Source organism: Chiloscyllium plagiosum, unplaced genomic scaffold, assembly GCF_037043375.1.
Source record: "Chiloscyllium plagiosum isolate Xiang-an unplaced genomic scaffold, Cpla_swu_hap1 HiC_scaffold_22, whole genome shotgun sequence".
Classification (NCBI taxonomy): domain Eukaryota; kingdom Metazoa; phylum Chordata; class Chondrichthyes; order Orectolobiformes; family Hemiscylliidae; genus Chiloscyllium; species Chiloscyllium plagiosum.
In genome coordinates this window covers 5,046,212-5,065,136 of record NW_028270160.1, presented here as the reverse complement: position 1 = coordinate 5,065,136, position 18,925 = coordinate 5,046,212, and the positions used below count along the sequence as shown (strand labels likewise).

Here is an 18,925-nt window from a genome sequence, read left to right as displayed (position 1 = left end):
GGCATCCTGTTTGGCGTGGAGACGACTCGTCTCAAGACTATATGAAACTACAGAGAATCATGAACACATCTCAGTCCATCCCACAAACCAGCCTCCCATCTATTGACTCCATCTCTACTTCCTGCTGCCTTGGGAAAGCAACCAACATCATTAAAGCCCCCTCCCACCCTGGTTATACTCTCTTCCATCCTCTTCCATTCAGGCAGAAGATATAAAAGTTTGAATGCAAATAGATTCAAGAACAGCTCTGTCCCCACTGTTATTCAATCTCTGAATGGACCCCTCAAATTTTAACTTTAATGTCGATTTTGCTCTTTGTGCACGTTCTCTGCAACCATATCATTGCATTCCTCACTCTGTTCTATTACCCTAATGCACTTTGTATGGTATGATCTGCCTGTACTGCATGCAAAACAAAATGTTTCACTGTCCCTAGGTACATGTGACCATAATAAATCAAATCAAAAATGTAGAAGCTGCTGTAATCTTTGCATACACCTCAGAGAAGACATACAACATAAAACTTCACATAAAAAAAGAAAGAGTAAATGTTGTGCCTACACTTTTGATTGGCTGAGATACAGAGGGCTATGTTCTCCCCCAAAAGACCTGAGCCATCTCTTGAAATTGTTTTTTAATCACAGTCAATTTCAACCTTGCAATATTGTCACATTGGTGGGTAAAATGTTGAAAGTATATTCATGAATGCACTTAAAAAATGTACTTGTGCATGACTACTAAGCTGAAATCTCTAGAGTGTACACAATTTATACTTGAATCTGATTAAATATTATTTTTGTTTTACAAAAGCATTGGTCAACTAGATATTGTTCATCCGTTAAGAGAATAGTAATAACAAGATATGCGTTAAAACTTCATCCAAACATCATTTTTAAATATAACATGCAGAAATATGAAAAAATGTACATACGAACTAAGAGGCTTTGTGAACATACTCTGACATTCACTAAGATCATGGCTGATATGTCTGTGTGTTCTGATTTAAGTGCCCAACTACAACCAATAACCTTTGATTCCCCTACCTAACAAAAATCTGTTTTACCTCCTCATTGAAAGCATTCGATGGCCCTGCCCCTATCGCTGTCTGAGGCAAAAAACTACAAAGTTGGGGAGAAAATATTCTCCATGTATTGTGCTAAAAGGACAACCCCTAATTTTAGAACATTGTCCCCATTTCTGGACATACCCAAAAGAGGAAACATCCTTACAGGGTCCACACTGTCAAGGCTGTTCTGGATCTTATACACTTTGGTCAAGTCACCCCTCAACCTTCTGAACTCCAACAGAAACAAGCCCAGTCTGTCCAACTTTCCCTCATAAGACAACCTCCTCACTCCAGGGATCCGCCTCATAAACCTCCTCAGAACTGCTTCTGATACACTTGCACCCTTCATTAAATGAGGAATCAAAACTCCACATAGTATTCAACCTGTGGTCTCATCAATGCCTTAAATTATAACATCCCTACTTTTATATTCAATTCCTCTCAACATAAAGGAAACTGGGGCATAATTACTTGCTGAAACTTTATTGCTGGAACAGCACAGCAGGTCAGGCAGCATCCAGGGAACAGGAGATTCGACGTTTCGGGCACAGGCCCTTCTTCAGGAATGAGCAGAGAGTGTTCAGCAGGAGAAGATAAAAGGTAGGGAGGAGGGACTTGGAGGAGGGGCGTTGGAAATGTGATAGGTGGAAAGAGGTCAAGGTGAGGGTGATAGGTCGGAGTAGGATGGAGGCGGAGAGGTCAAGAAGAAGACTGCAGGTCAGGAAGGCGGTGCCGGGCTGGAGGGATCCGGCTGAGACAAGGTGGGGGGAGGGGGGATGAAGAAACTGGTGAAGTCCACCACTTTGAACTTCACCAGTTTCTTCATCCCCCCTCCCCCCACCTTGTCTCAGCCGGATCCCTCCAGCCCGGCACCGCCTTCCTGACCTGCAGTTTTCTTCTTGACCTCTCCGCCTCCATCCTACTCCGACCTATCACCCTCACCTTGACCTCTTTCCACCTATCACATTTCCAACGCCCCTCCTCCAAGTCCCTCCTCCCTACCTTTTATCTTCTCCTGCTGAACACTCTCTGCTCATTCCTGAAGAAGGGCCTGTGCCCGAAACGTCGAATCTCCTGTTCCCTGGATGCTGCCTGACCTGCTGTGCTGTTCCAGCAATAAAGTTTCAACTTTGATCTCCAGCATCTGCAGACCTCACTTTCTCCTCCATAATTACTTGCTGAACCTGCTTAGTAACTTTATGTGATTCATGCACTTGACCACCTGGATCCATCTGCAGTTTGGAATTTCACAGTCATTCTCCATTTAATGAATATTCTACTTTGTTTTTCCTGATAAAAAGAACAATTTCACATTTCCCACATCTACCCGCCAGATTTTTGCTCCCTCATTCAATCCATCTCTTTGGCCTGCATCCATCTTGTAATCTCATTGCAATCTACCTTCAGAACTATATTTATGTCATCTTCAAATATAACGACCATGCTGTAGTCCCCATGCTAAGTCAATAATATAAATTATAAAATGTTGATGACCTGTATAGACATTTGAAGGACCCCACTTGTTACACCTAAACCATCGGGAAAAGACCTGTTTATTCATACTCTCTATTTTCTACCAGTCGGACACTCTTCTGTCCATGCTTGCACATTACCACCACCACCACCCCCCCCCATATATTTGCATAGCAACTTTTTATATTTTTCTTGTCAAATATAAACAAGGTGTACCAGTTGCTTCTAATTTAATATATTTCTTCTAATATTCCATTGGTATTCCATTGAAAACTGGCCTCTGCCAACCGAAGAACAGATCATGATTCATTTTTAATGATTTGTTTGTGTTGTATCTGTGCTAACAGGTTAAAGCAATATTGATACTCTTCTAACACATCAATAGTGAGTATCTACAGAGCCAGAAGTGATGTAGTGATATTGTCCCTACCTCTGAGCATAGACACCCAGGTTCAAGTCCCACCTATTCCAGAGGTGTGTAATACCACCTGTGAACAAGCTGACCTGCAAATGTCTGTGCAGACATTTATTCCTTCAATTTTGTAAGTTCTCTTTGATGAGGAATGCCTGTCTTAAAAAGGAAGACTTGCATCTTATGGGACCTTTACAACTTGAGGAAATCACCTCATGCCTTATAGTCAATAAATTACTTATGAAGAGTATTTGGCGTTGTGAATTAAAAAGCAAAGTAATCAATTAGTACACAGCTAACTCCCACAATCCGTTTTAATCACCTTGATTGATGAATAAATATTGCCCAAGACAACTCCCCTGTATGTTTCCAAAATAATGCCATGGGATCATTTATCTCTACCTGAAAACAAAGAGTAACTTTGATTTTGCACAATACAAATGCGAGTTGTTGGCAGTCTGTCATATATCTCTCGTGACTTCTATTTCTGAAGATTTAAACAGAACTGAAAACTGTGCTGACGATTCACTGTAACGTATTTCACACAGTTGGGTAAAGTCAAGGTGATTCCTGCTGTGTTACTTGCCATTTAATGTTGCTTGTTAAGGGCCATTTTATGCAAACTTCTATATCCATAGAAACTGGGTCAATACCAAGCCAGCTTGATGCATGACAGACCCTTGTCTAATGAATGGTGTTGCCCTGTTTGTCTCAGTGCTGGTGGAGATTTTGATGTTACTGTTTATGTCAGAACTCTGAGATTGTATTTTGTTTCTGCAGTTCACACAAGCACAATCTGACAATCAATATTATTTGAATGCGCTGTTGTAGATGTTGTATTTCCTTCAAATGTTTGCAAAACCTCAGCTTGCATGGTTCATCTGGGTTGCTGTGCAATTGCTGAGGTACTCTGTTAACCTCTGCCCTCTCTATTTGAGTCGATATAATGAAGAAAGCAGAAGATATTGAAATCCTTGCAATGATGGGATTAGGAAGCTATAACCACAGAGTGTAGAACAGAACACAGGTATGGGAGAGACACACTTATTCAACTGTTGGTGAATTAGTGATTGAAAAAAATGGACCAAAAATCACAAACCACCAGATGTAGTCCAACAGGTTTATTTGAAATCACAAGTTTTTGGAGCACTGTACTTCCAAATAAACCTGTTGGACTATTACCTGGTGTTGTGTGATTTTTCACTTTGTCCACCCCAGTCCAACACTGGGTATCACTGGAGAAACTGAACATGATCTGGCCAGTATGCTAATACTGACCACATCCAGTCACAGAGATTGCAATTAAAAACATTGGCAGAAGATTGTACTCTGTTGCAAAATAATTTGTATACAAGATTGTCATCCTGGTTCTTTAAGATGCTTTAAAAAGCCTTCAAAAGAAGGAACTGAGAAGGAATCATGCCGCTGTCTATAAGATACAAACCAGCAGAGCTATGTGAAAACCACCACACCATTCTAAGTTAAATATGTTTATCTATTCATTCGTGGGATTTGGCCATCTCTGCTGAGACCAGCATTTATTGACTATTGTTGCTTTCCCTTGAGATGCTACTGTGAGAGGGAAATATCCAAGACTTTGACCCAATGACAATATAGTTCCATATCATCATGATGTGACCCTCACCGCCATCTACACCACCCCCAGCCTGACTCTCGCTGTCATCCAACACCGCCCCCAACCTGACCCTCACTGCCATCCAACACCGCCCCCAACCTGACCCTCACTGCCATCCAACACTGCCCCCAGCCTGACCCTCACTGCCATCCAACACCGCCCCCAGCCTGACCCTCACTGCCATCCAACACCCAACCTGACCCTCGCACTCGTCCACACCATGCATGTTCTTTTAGGTGGTAGAGGTTTCAGTTCAGGAAGGTGCTATCAAGATATCTGGGTGAATGGCTGCAATGTATTGTGCAAATAGTCTCCATTTCTGTAACTGTGAGTTGGTGGTGGAAACAGTAATTAATTAAGGTGGGTGAAGGTAAAGTTGTCATAGTCTTACTAGACAATAGGGCAGCTTGCTCATAGTGGAGAAATCACTGGCAGTGCTTTCACCTGAGTTAAGTTGTTCTTGTGGAGACTTGACTTGGTCTAACTGATTTAGTGACCTCCTTCTGTGCCATGGCCATGCCATGATTCTGTGCAATTTAAGTTCAGGTTGAATTAAAGGTTGGGCCAAGGGATTCAATACTTGAATCTAGCTTCTCACTCCACACTGACAAGCATTGCAATTGTATTTAGGAAGGATTACACTGATTTTTTTTACAATATCTTAAATGGATCTGCACATTTATCAGTGCAGCACATCTGCTCCTTTTTGTACTTCGGGAAATTCAGAAGTTAAACTCATTTAGAATCTTGGTACCCTGGAGATACTCATGGCATATGTAGGTTTAGTATATCTTTCATGCAACTAACCATCAGAACTCCTTCAACACTGCAATTGAGGGTCAACTGAGATTCCAACCTTGCTGACAATAGAGATACAAGAAGGTTTCAGGCAATGCTGCGGAAGAGGGGCAAACTCAACAAGGTGGAGACTCTGCCATTAAAATGTCCCTGTAGGTACCAGCACGTCAGTGAGCTACGTCAGCTACCTGGAGAGGAAATCAGGGCTGAGAGAGGCCAAAGGCTTCTTTGTGAGTCTCGTGGTGAGCACCCCTTCCCCAGAAGAGTTGTGGAAGGAACTTCAGCACCAACCTTGGTTAGTCTCAGATCCACTGGTGGGAATCCCCCGTAATGAGCCTTCCCCAGATTTACCACTACATTTAAATCACTACACTATTTGAACACTAAATCTTGCAAGCCTTATCACTCGACTGATTATGTTTGTAAAAATATCAATAACTAGAAATTGAGTTCTCAGTCCCAATATTTAAATTTCCTCCATCGGCCCTTTCTCTTCCATTGGAATACAATATAAGACCCAGAATCGGGTTGAGTCTATAATCTTCTCACGACAAGTCAAAAACCTTACTAAGTGAGCCAAATTAACGTTTAAGTACAAAGTTAAAAATCACACAACACCAGGTTATAGTCCAACAGGTTTAATTAGAAGCACACTAGCTTTCGGAGTGACGCTCCTTCATCAAGTGACAGTGGAGGGTTCAATCCTAACACAGAATTTATAGCAAAAATTTACAGTGTGATGTAACTGAAATTGTACATTGAAAAATTGATTGTTAAGTCTTTCATCTGTTTGAATACCATGAAAATTTCACTTCTTTCATGTGTAAATCACAAAACTTTTTTTAAAATTTGCATTCTCAGGTTAGCTGTTAACAATGGGTGATAGCTAGACAATATGTTGAAGGTGTTAGCCCCCTGTGTTCTCTGTCTATGCCATGATGTTTAGATTGATTCTAATCTAAAAAATTAGATAACGGAGTTTTACGTGAATTCATGCAGTTTTTGAGCAAAGTACAATGTAACCCCAAATCATGACATTTAAGTATGTGACATACCAGCTCATTGTCTATGTTTGCTGACAATGTAGCAAATTTCTAAAATATATTCTTATTACTTCAGATGTTGAATTTTTAAAATAGTGGCAGAAAGGTTTTGGTGTCAGTTCTGTGAAGGTTTAAAAAAAAATTAGAAAGCTATTTGGAACAGTGATCTAAATTTCCAGGAATGTATATGATTAAGTCAAGCACACAGCAGGGTACTTGTGGTGTTAAGTGATGGACTGTTGAAACTGTTGAGTTTACAGTAGTTGTGAAAATGCTTTTGGACTGTTGTGCAACTTTATAATAATGTCATGGAGCTATTTCTCACTGACTATAAATAGTACTATACAGGGTGAGGAAAAGAGGAAGAGAGAAATACGTGCAGAGAAGCAAGTGGAATGGACTAACTGGCACTGGATGGTTTATAGAGTAGTCTTTCAATAATGTAACAGTAAGATTCAAGACTGATTTTTCTCAAATGTCCAAACTGTCTTGCTGTTGTGCTGAATGTCTGCATGGACATTGGATGAGGACAGAACTGAGTTGGACTGTGGTGAACTGTTGCTGTATTTCAGCCCCTTTGTGAAAACCACAGCTAGAGACCATTCCCTCTGGTCAGGGGAAGAGTGGGCATGAGTGGACTTCCTCAAGGACAGAAGGTAATAAGTTAAAGATTTCCAAATAAACACAATAAAAGCATGGTACATTACAGGCACAATCTCTGGATCAAAGCTTTTCCTCCACTTCAGCTGCTGATGTATAATGAAATTTTATTTCAGTGAAATTGCAAATTGGTATTATTACCCACCATTTCTCTTTCTACTTGAATGTTTCTTGATTGTGAATTTATTTCTAACGAATCCAAAAGCACATTTAGAAAGAAATCCATATATTGACTTGTTTAACTAACCCACAAACAAAAGGCTGTTTGTTAAAGATACTTTTGTGATGACATATCATAAAGATTTCTGGATAAATGTATCCTCTCTGGTGTCCTACAACTCATTTTAAAACGCACTTATAAGGATAGTTCAGCCTTTGGTGAAGATATGGGTACTTCTGTTTATAACAATTAAAATTAGGCGACATCTCTAATGAACTGTAATGGTGGTGATTCATCTGCTAAGTATCTGTTTAGTGTAGGAGCAATTTGTCAACATAACAATAGCAGTAACATACTGTAGTTGTTGCAAATCTGATGTCAAAATTGAATGCTGGAAATATTCAGTAGATGAGGCAGCTATCGAAACAGTTTCAGATCAGCAAACTCAATCACCAAAAGGTCATCAAACCGAAATGATAACTATGCTTTTCTCATCACTGATGCTGGGACACCTACTGAGCTTCTCCAGCAACTTTGGTTTTAATATAAACATGACAAGACTGCCTCTTTTTGTGTTTGGTTGTTAGGGTCTTTGCTGTTGGGACACAGAGCTATTCATTGGGGTGTGCAGGCAAATGGAAATGATGCTCAGGAAATGAAAGATGTCACCAAAGCCTGCCTTAGGCCTATCACATCAGTAGAAACCGAACCCTATCTCCAGCCTCTGATCATGCTCCCCATTCCACCATTACCATGTAATTCCTGGCACGAGCCAAAACAAGTGGGGGGGGAAGTCAGGAGGATTCCCCTCCAATCACTTCACATGATGGAAACTATTCTTAGGGATCTCATTGACTATGGATCCATTAACTGTTAAACCACTTACTTTTGCACAGTTCTTTACCATAGCCACGTCCATATGGAAACTTATGGCAAGTCACCTCTCACTATACCAGCTGTCATTGCTTTCAACGGACTCACTTTTAGGAGAGTGTGAGGACCTCAGATGCTGGAGATCAGAGTCAAGAGTGTGTGGTGCTGGGAAAGCACAGCCAGTCAGACAGCATCCGAGGAGCAGGAGAGTCGACGTTTCGGGTATAAGCCTTTAATCTAGTTTAATCCAATTGGACTGGATTTTTGCCAGTATGTTAAAAGAAAGCCTATAAATGTGATGATTAACTTTATTTCTGAACTCCCTGTTCCTTGTGCAAGGAATATGATTCGTAAGATGCACTGAGACCACACTTAATACAACAAGACAACAATCCTGATGTGTAACTATGTTCAAAGGCTGTTTATAAATTAGCGTTAGTTCTCTACTGTTACCAGCCTCAATAACTCCTCTAAGCTTGTTCCCCTTAATTATGTGATCAATAATTATTGATGAAAATAAGAAATATTTATGGAAGAAAGGTGATAATAATTCATTCTTAAAGCAGGGAACATCGATGAAGCCACTTTCTCTGAAGTCTCTACCATCAGCTCTGATGTAAGCCAAAATAAGATTAGCAATGGACAGTGTTGCTAGTTAGAACATGCAGCAAGATAACATGAGAGCTTTTGTCGTGCAGTGGTAGTGTCGCTACCCCCTCAGCCAGAAGATCCCAATTCAAATTCCACCTGTACCTGAGATGTGTTGTAGTGCCTCTGAGCAGGTTTAACTAAAAATATTTAGATTGCAATGGTTTTCCCAAGATTCAGACAACTCTACTTGGCTTTCAATATCTCCCTGTGCTTTTAAAAATTGGTTCTAAACTGCATTCTTGAGGGAATTAAGATTCCAGGTTTAATAGTTCTTAGTTCAAGGTTAGTATCACCAGCACAAGTTGAAAGAAAAGTCTCAAATATTGAACTAGAAAGTACTTTCAAACACCTGAGGTTGATTCCCGCCTTGGGTGACTGTCTGCACATTCTTCCCGTGTCTGCGTGGGTTTTCTCTGGGTGCTCCAGTTTACTTCCACAATCCAAAAGATATGCGGGTTCGGTGCTAAATTGCTCATAGTGCTCAGGGATGTGTAGGTTAGGTTCATTAGTCAGGGGTAAATGTCGAATAATAGTGGAGGGGATTGGGTCTGGGTGGGTTACTCTTCGAAGGATCGGTGTGGACTTGTTGAACCGAATGGCCTGTTTCCACACTGTAGGGATTCTATGAGCTAATGGCTTTAGGAGTTTGATTCCTCTGTGAAGTATTTATCAATGTGTGGCTTCATGTCAGCTCTATTTGTGCTGAACGTTAAATAACCACTTTGACTTCCTGGGTTGAGGTACCAATTTACTCTTCCTTACAGATGGCCAGTAATAAATGTAGACTCTGTCTGGATGTAAATCTTCTTTCATATTCGTCTTCACAGGCTGAATGGTGAAGTTGCAGATCGTTATAGCTAGTTGGGCTCAGTCAGCTCATTGTCAGAATGGTTGGTGTGAGTACAATTCTTGCAATGGCTGAGATTACCTTCCACGAAGGGCTGTCTTTCTCAGCCTGTTTCCTACAATACAATAGCCTTTTATTGTTAGGTGTACTCCATTGTAGGAGTGCAGTGAAAAGCTTTTACAATGTTCACTTTCTTACGGTGACATTTTAGGTACAAGTGCCTCGGTACATTCTTGGATACAGCAGAGGAATAAAAGTAGTTGCATTACTTACAGAAATGAAAAATAAGTTAAAAATAGGACAACATTAAAGGGTTGACATTACAGTAAGGTAGGAAATTTCAAATAGACATTACAGTGTAGCAGCTCAGCACAGGATCTCCCCACGTGGTCTGATTGCCTGCGCCAGTCCAACAGCCATCCCTGCTCCACTCCAAGCCTCCAGCCTGCTCCATACCCACTCTCAGCCACTCCAAAGTTCGGGGACTGCCTCCCCAACGACACTCCCCATTCAGGGGCCTCTTTAGCTAAAGTGTGGTGACTGTCGGGTTAAATCACCAGCAGTCATTTCTCTCTACTCACAGAACAACACTATGGTGACTTTACATCATATGCCTGGTCTTCAGTCTTTCAAAAATAATCTGTGCACATGAACGGTATAGATTCCATTCCAATTGATTCTACGATTTCAGTGACCGTGTAATGAAGATGAGGTTAAAAATAATCACAAGACACCAAGTTATAGTCCAACAGGTTGATTTGGAAGGACAAACTTTTGGAGCACTGCTCCTTTGTCAGGTAGTTAGTGGGGTTGGATCATAGAACACAGAATTTATAGTAAAAGATCAAAGTATCTATCAAGTGATGTGAAGTATTGAACAAACATAGATTGCTGATAAGTCTTTAATCACTTAGAATGGGTTGCAGGTTTCAAATCATTAATAGGTAAACCTCAGAACTTCTTTCAAGTCACATTTTTGAGACAACTTAAGGTTTTGTACAAAATAAAAGGTGGCATCTCAGCTTGTGAAAGGTGTGAGGTTAGAGTGAGTCTGTGTCCCAACCTAGAGTCAGACTGGTTCTGTTTCCAAAGTAGGAATTGATACAATGTCACCTGGACTGACTGCCTACAGATTGTGTGCTTTTAGAACAAAATAGAATGTATCTGCAAATACAAATCTTTAAATGCAAATTCACCCCATAGACTTATATGTCTGCATGTGAGGGGCTTCAATACATTGGATCAGCTGTATGACGCTATGGTCTTTTACTATATATTCTGTGTCCTATGATCCTGTCCCACGAGCTGCCTGACAAAGGAGCAGTGCTCCGAAAGCTAGTGCTTCCATTTAAACCTGTTGGACTATGACCTGGTGTTGTGTGATTTTTAACTTTGTCCACCCCAGTCCAACACTGGCATCTCTACACAATGAAGTTCAGAACAACTCATTCTGTTTGATCTATGCAAGAATTTTAAAAGCCAATCTTTCAGCGAACGACAAGACTTGAACCTGCTGCATTTCCAGTTTAAAAACCGAAAGAACTGCAGATGCTGGAAATCAGAAACAAAAAACAGAAATTGCTGTAAAAGCTCAGCATCTATGGAGGGAAATAAGAGTTAACGTTTCAGATCCAGTGACCCTTCCTCAGAACTGATGGTAACTTGAGAAAAGGTTTTTTTATGCAGAAGATAGGGTGGGGGTTGGGGGTAAGGAGTAAACGGCAGGTGGAGGTCGAGCCCAAAGTGAGAGAAGAACAGTTGGACAGAGAAAGGAGTGGATAACAAGCAGATTCCACTTACTTTGGTTCAGTCACTTGTTAGTTGAATTTGTTGTACAATCAGGGAAGTGTGACAATTTTATTAAAAGCAACCAAACATATGAAGCAAAAGCAGAGTATGGATCAAGCATTTGAGTTCTAAAAGGTGTCTCCAGGGGAGACAGATCCTGCTTGACTGTACTTGATGAGATTCAGCATTACCAGAAGCTAAATAATTGATGCTTGCTCTGGGCTTAGATCAGTTATTTCTCAAACAATATTACTTTTTGATTGGACGTTTGTTGAAAATATATCAAGCAGCATACGGAAACAGAATCAATCAATTCTGCTTTGTTTATCAGAATGTAAACTGATTTATTGGAATAACATGAAACAGTAAAACAACAGTGAGAATTTGCATTTATGTAATGCCTTTGACTTGTTAAAATAAACTATTGAAGTTCCAGGCCTCGATACGTCCTTCAGTTGATTGTAGTAACATTCAAACCAAAGAGGGTGCCTGGATATCTGCGGATAAATCTTTATGTTATTGCAATAAACATTGCAGTGTTACACCTTATCACACACTAGACTGTCCACCTTTGGAGTATTGAAGTAGAATCCTGGTGTGTGGAGGAGAGAGATAAATATGACCAAAGCGATCCAAAGATGTGCTGCTTGATTCTGTACAATCAGTTTAAGAAATGCACTCGCGCCATGTACTTGATCAAAGATATGGAATCACTTCAGCAAAGAAAAGAGAGAAATATACTCCGTAAAATATGGCATGGACTGGTGTAAGTTACTGGAGGTAGTGGAGTAATTGTACTAATCATCTGACTGGAAATCCAGAGGCCAGATTTATATTCTGAGGGTGTGGGCTCAAATCCAATCAGGTTAAATTTGAACCGAGTAGAATTCCGGTTTAAAAGGTATGTAAGGTAGAAAGAATGTAACCACAATTGGTTGTCATAAAATCCTTTTGATTCACTAATGTCCTTTATGGAGGGATCCTTATGCATCCATACTATACCCGACTCACAGCAATCTGACTGAATCCGAACTGACTATTGGATAATTAAAGATAGGCAATAAATGTCAGCAATGCCCACCCCCCAAGGATATAGAATACATACTCAACTGCAACATTGAGTAAAACAAAGAATGGGGGTAACATTTGTGACTGTGAATCACAGTACCAGATACTTACTAGTCACCAGGAAACACTGGCTTTCACAGAGAACAGAAAACCAAGCATTTTGCTTGTAAAGAGGTTGCTGATTAGCTATTGTTTGTTGATCATAGTTAACAACTGAAGTCAGGTTTTATCTTTGACAATCGTGTTGGTGCCATGGGTTGTAGTTGGGTTTTTCCAGGGGAACAGAACAGAGCCGAGATTTTGTGACATGCTTCAAGGTCCTGACATCCACAACCAAAGGGATGTCCCAAACTCACATCGGCCAGCCGCCAAACCAATGGAACAACCTTCTGGGTGGCTGCCTCAGAATTGGACATCTAAATCAGCCATCTCAGTAAAAGGAAGACACTGCAGATGCTGGAGATCTGAGATCAGCATGGGGACTGCTGGAGAATTTCAGCAGACTGGCGAGAGAAACAGAGTTAACATTTCCAGTCTGATATGACTCCTCTTCAAACGAGGACAATGGACAAGCTGTCCACGCTGCTTGTCCAATCAGAAAGATCAAGACCTGTAGAGAAATCAAGAAGGAGGATTATGCAACCCCTCCCTCCAACTCCTCCTTCCCAATGGCTTCATTACCAGCCATAATTCTGTTAACACTCTCCCTGTCTATGGTTGGAGCCTCCCAATCTGTTGGTCCCTCAGCGAGATGGCATCCTCTACAGGGGTGATACCCTACCAATGGCAAAATGGCCACAAAATTGCCCCAAATAGGGACTTAGATGCTTCAATTAATTGCCCACCTTCATGGTGTGTGTAGCCAATTCACTTCCTCGCCCATCCTCAGCAACTTCCTGGTGCCAGCTTCTGACTTCCAAACAAGTCACCAAGAGATTGGAAAGATTCTGTCACATGGATCTGCAATACCTGACCAAACTGTTTACTGCACCACTTGATGTAGGTTTTCACCTATTCCAGTCTGAAATGTGTTGTTAAACTGGTGAGGGTGCAGTGCCTTGATGCGTTTTTAGTTATGAATATTGTTAGGTATAGGAATGTTGGCAGCATTTGTCTGATCAGTACTTGAATTTAAAATATTCATTTTGATTTTGTTGTTTATTGGCCTAGAACTGATCCTTAACCAATGACTCAGATATTGACACTTTTGACTGATCAACATTGGTCACAAGAGTTAGCTGTCACAATGATAGTAAAACATAACTATCAATTTTTGACTTCTCTCGTCTGATCTTAATGGCTGGAATTTCATGGACTAAAACTATTTTGGAAATAAAAAAACATTGACTTAAAATAGCCACAGAAATTAATGGGCCACAGGTCAGCCCCATTTTGTGAAACCAATGTGAGACAAAGATAGTCTGAGTCAAAAGTAATATTTTTGAAAGGCATTGAAACTCAGATATGTACATCCTGTTTGATTTACATCAATATGAATTATTTTCACATGTTGGAAATGAATGCGTCACATGTAAATTATTCAGCTCAGAAAACAATGAGTCCAGACATGGGAACACATGAATGAAAATACTCTTCCTGATTTCTCTGTCTCTCTTGAAGGACACAACCCAGTAATAAAGCAAATCAGAGAAACATCCATTCACTGAAAGCTAAAAGATCTTTGCAATATTTACTTCTGTTGAAGATACAAGATACCAATTCAACTTAATATGTCAAAGGTTAAACGTTAAACCTTAAAAGTTAAAACTTAACATGTTATGGACTCTATAAAGACTTCTAAACTGCATATTCCTGTATTTTCCTTCTGTACTGTGCATTTCCTTCTTTTCAAACTTTATACTGTATCTGCATTTGATGTGCCATTTTTTTTATTTTTCTCAACATTAGCTTGTAAGAAAATAGATTTTCCTTTTTACCCAACACACTTTACAATTGACTCCTTATTTGATTCTGGTGAATTGGCAAACTATATTTTTATTGGCGTGAGATAAATTTGCAGGCTACAAGAATGATCCCTGGACTTCAGGGGTTCATTTTAAGGAGAGATAATACAAATTGGCCTGTTTTCTCAAGGATTTGGAAGGTTAAGGTTTGTCTGATTAAAGTCTTCATACCATTAACAGGAAAATACAGGGTAGATAAAGTATTTCCACTGGTTGGGGATTATAGAACCATGGGACATAGTCTGAGAATTAGGGCCAGAATTCTGGTCTCCTTCCTATTGGAAAGATGTTGTGAAATTTGAAAGGGTTCAAAAAAGATTTATACGGATGTTGCCAGGGTTGGACGATTTGAGCTATAAGGAGAGGCTGAACAGGCTGGGGCTGTTTTCCCTGGAGTGTCAGAGGCTGAGAGGTGACCTTATAGAGGTTTACAAAATTATGAGGGGCATGGATAGGGTAAATAGGCAAAGTCTTTTCCCTGGGGTTGGTGAGTCCAGAACTAGAGGGCATAGGTTTAGGGTGAGGGGGAAGGATATAAAAGAGACCTATGGGGCAACCTTTTCACACAGAGAGTGGTACGTGTATGGAATGAGCTGCCAGAGGAAGTGGTGGAGGCTGGTACAATTGCAACGTTTAAAAGGCATTTGGATGGGTATATGAATAGGAAGGGTTTGGAGGGATATGGGCCGGGTGCTGGCAGATGGGACTAGATTGGGTTGGGATATCTGGTCGGCATGGACGGGTTGCACCGAAGGGTCTGTTTCCATGCTGTACATCTCTATGACTCGATGACCGTTCAGGAGAGATGTTAGGAAGCACTTCACACACAGGGTGGGAGAGGTTTGGAACGCACTTCCACAAATGGCAGTGGATGCTGGATCTGTTACTACTTTTAAATCTGAGATTGATAAATATCTGTTAAGCAAAGGTGTTATACGATATGAGGTAAAGGCATGTAAATGGAGTTCGGCCTCAGAGCAGCCATGATTTCATTGAATAGTGGAACAGGCTCAATGGGCTGAATGGCCTATTTAATGTTCCTGTATCCATATGTTTCTAGGACTCGCAACAAAAATTTGTACCCTCAGGTAACCGCTTGACCTAATTTATCTGAAATTTGAAGGGTTTGAGCAGCTGGATTTGACCAGTAAGGTTAGAGTATTAAATTCCAATCTATTACTGTTGAGATGAAACATATTTTTCTGAGTGAATTAAGTTTTCACTGGAATAAATGCTATGACACTTGGCCAGACGTATAAGCTTGGTTACGATTCAGTGGGGATCAGTAATGTTTTGTTTATAATTGCTGAGGTTTGGGAACACCAAATCCTTCACCGTACATTAAAAGCCATAAGGTTCCAAAGTTTTGAAAAATCAAATATTAGCCTATAATACTAAGTCAACAAAAAAGTGCATAATATCTACCTTAGACTCAATTAACAAAAATCAGTATGAGGTAAATATTAATGAGCAAAATATATGTTATTCTTTAATATCAAACATCAACATGAAGCACTGGTAAAACAATCAGGAAACTGAGGTTGAACACAATACCCTACACATTTATAGCAAATGCAACCAAGATAATCCTCATAGTTTGATTGATTTATTATTGATTTATGAATCTGTTAGCAATCGACCCAGATGTCAATATTTACAGAGATACAAAAGTCTCATTGACATTTGGATCTTACTGCTGAGGGTTATCACTCTTTACTCAAGGACTCTGCTTCGGACTTATCTCCAAAGTCACTCCAACGTGAAAAGCCTGAAGTCAAGATTAGAGTGGTGCTGGAAAAGCACAGCAGGTCAGGCAGCATCCAAGGAGCAGGAAGATCAACATTTCGGGCAAAAGCCCTTCACCTAAAGCCTGAACACCTGCCTCCCTCCTGATGATTCTGTGTCAGATGTACACAGATGGTTAAGAAGGCATTTAGCACTTGAAGTTCTGAGGAAAGGTCACTCAACCTGAAACGTTAACTGATTTCTGTCCACAGATGCTGCCAGACTTGTCAAGCTTTTAAAAACCAAAAGAGCTGCGCGTGCTGGCAATCAGAAACAAAAGCAGGAACTGCTGGGGAAGCTCAGCAGGTCTGGCAGCATCTGTGCAGAGAAATTGCAGTTAACATTTCAGACTGAGAGTATTCTGAGGAAGAATCACTCAATACTCAACATTAACTGTTTTCTCTCCCCAAATGCTGCCAGACCTGCTGAGAGTTTCAAGAATCTCTGTTTTTGACTCTTTTTTTAATTGTTCATTAATTGCTTTCTCAGTGAAACAGAGATAATGCTATCACCAATGTTCGATGTTGTGTGGCTTTGTGTGTTGATCTTTCTGTTACTGTTATGGATAAAGAAACCCAATTAACTTTTGTAGCCTTGATCAAAAGCTGTGACATGGATTATCTCGGAATAGCTTCTAGATCGGTGTGACACAGGCAGGTTGGTAATAACTCAATGGCATGCTTGCAATTCTCAGTAGATCTGGTGGTTTTTGTGGAGAAAAGGAGGCAGCTACGGTAGATTACATCTCAAACTTGTTCCAGGTCTGACATTGATCTGAAATGTTTACTCTCTTTCTCTCTCTACGCACGCTGCCTGGGCGTGGATTATTTTCTGACATCACTCCCCCAGAGTGCAGTGGATGCTGAAGCATTCATTACATTTAAGGAGGAGACAAATAGATTTTTAATTAGTAACGGGTTGAAGGGATATTGGGAGTGGGCAAGAAAGTGGAGTTGGGGCCAAGATGAGATCAGCCATGATTGTATCAAATAACAGAGCAGGCTGGAGGGGCTGAATGAATCCTCCTGCTCCGAGTTCTAATTTTCTCATATTCTGCTTTTTATTTCAGTCTCCAGTATCCGCAGTAACATGCTTCTGAAACATAGAAGCACAAACAAACAAGAACAAGAGTAGGCCATTCAGCCCTTTGAGTCTGCTTTGTTATTCAGTATGATCATGGCTGATATCCAATTCCTTGATCCCACTTTCTCCCCATATTCTTTGATCCCTTTAGACTTAAGACTATACCTATTCCTTCTTGAAAGTGTTCAATATTTTGGTCGCAATTGCTTTCTGTGGCAGAGAATTTCACAGGCTCCCCACTCGCTGGGTAAAGAGATCTCTCTCATCTCAATCCAAAATGGCCTACCGTATAATCCTTAGACGTCACCCACTGGTTTGCACTGTTCGGTGATTTGAAACATCCTTTCTGAATTGCTCTGTATAGCCTTGTTAGAATTTTATAGGTTTCTGCAAGAACCCCATGTTCTTCCAAACTTCAAGAGAATTTAGTCCCAACTGACCCTGTCTCTCCTCATACGTCAGCTCTGCCATGAATCAGCTTCATTGTGCTCCCTCTATTATCAAAACATGCTTCCTCAGATAAGGAGGCCTCAACTGCACACAGTACACCAAGTGTGGTCTCACTGAGGCCTTGTGTAATTGCAGCAAGGCATCCCTGCTCCTGTACTCGAATTCTCTCACTATGAATGCCAAGGTACCAATTGTTTTCTTCATCACTGCACCTGTTACTTTCAGCGACTGGTCTACATACAAGAATATAAAAGACAAATGCAGTTATAGATTTTATGAGACCTTTAGTTGTGTAAATGAATGTTTTAAGGACAAGATTCTTCAGGTGACAGTCCATGAAACCTTAATGGTTCGGAGACAGGACCTCCAGAGAACTGGCAAGGAAATCTGTATTCCTCGTTCCGAGCAGCATTGGAAACAGTAGCCAGGATTGGGACTACAAGCAGGCCCCAGATAAATAAGGTCACCTCCCAGGCTTCCTTACGCGTCAGTTTCAAATTTGTGGCTGCATGTGAAATGGCCTTTATACGGAGATAAATTCTCCTCACTTGTAGAAGGACAAATGAAGCCCACTCTACGTCTCACATGTCCCCAGGGAAATTGTGATGAAGGGCTTATGCCTGAAATGTCATTCCCCTGTTCCCCGGATGCTGCCTGACCTGCTGTGCTTTTCCAGCGTCACACTCTCGACTCTGATCTCCAGCATCTGCAGATCTCACTTCTTCCTAGGAAAATTGTGGACAGGTTGGTGATGGACATGAAGGTGGTGAGAAAGCATTTTTAAAACCTGCTGTAGTAGACCAATGACATTTTGTCCTGTGTTGCTCCACCAGCCCACCAACAGGCACCATGGATACCCCTTTCCATCTCTCACTGATTAACCTTTGGTTTGCTATCACATTGCTTGTCTGATTTGATTTGATTTGAGTTATTGTAGTCACATGTACCTAAGTACAGTGAAAAGCTTTGTTTTGCAAGCAGTACAGGCAGATCATAGCAAACAAGGATATACAGATGATTGGTTACTTAGATAGAGTGAGGCATACAAGGTTACAGCTGCACAGGAGGGACACAAAGCAAGATCAATATTACAAATTAGAGAGGTCCATTCAGCAGGGTAAGTACGGTGGGGAAGAAGCTGTTCTTGAACCTGCTGGTGCATGTTTTC

At 40.7% G+C, this 18,925-nt stretch overlaps 1 protein-coding gene across 1 annotated transcript in view; it reads left to right on the top strand.

Annotated features, from left to right (window-relative positions):
• The window catches only part of LOC122561354 (VPS10 domain-containing receptor SorCS1-like), a 1,223,550-nt gene that overhangs the window by 568,361 nt on the left and 636,264 nt on the right, over positions 1 to 18,925 (top strand). The gene's annotated exons all lie outside the window — the stretch shown is intronic.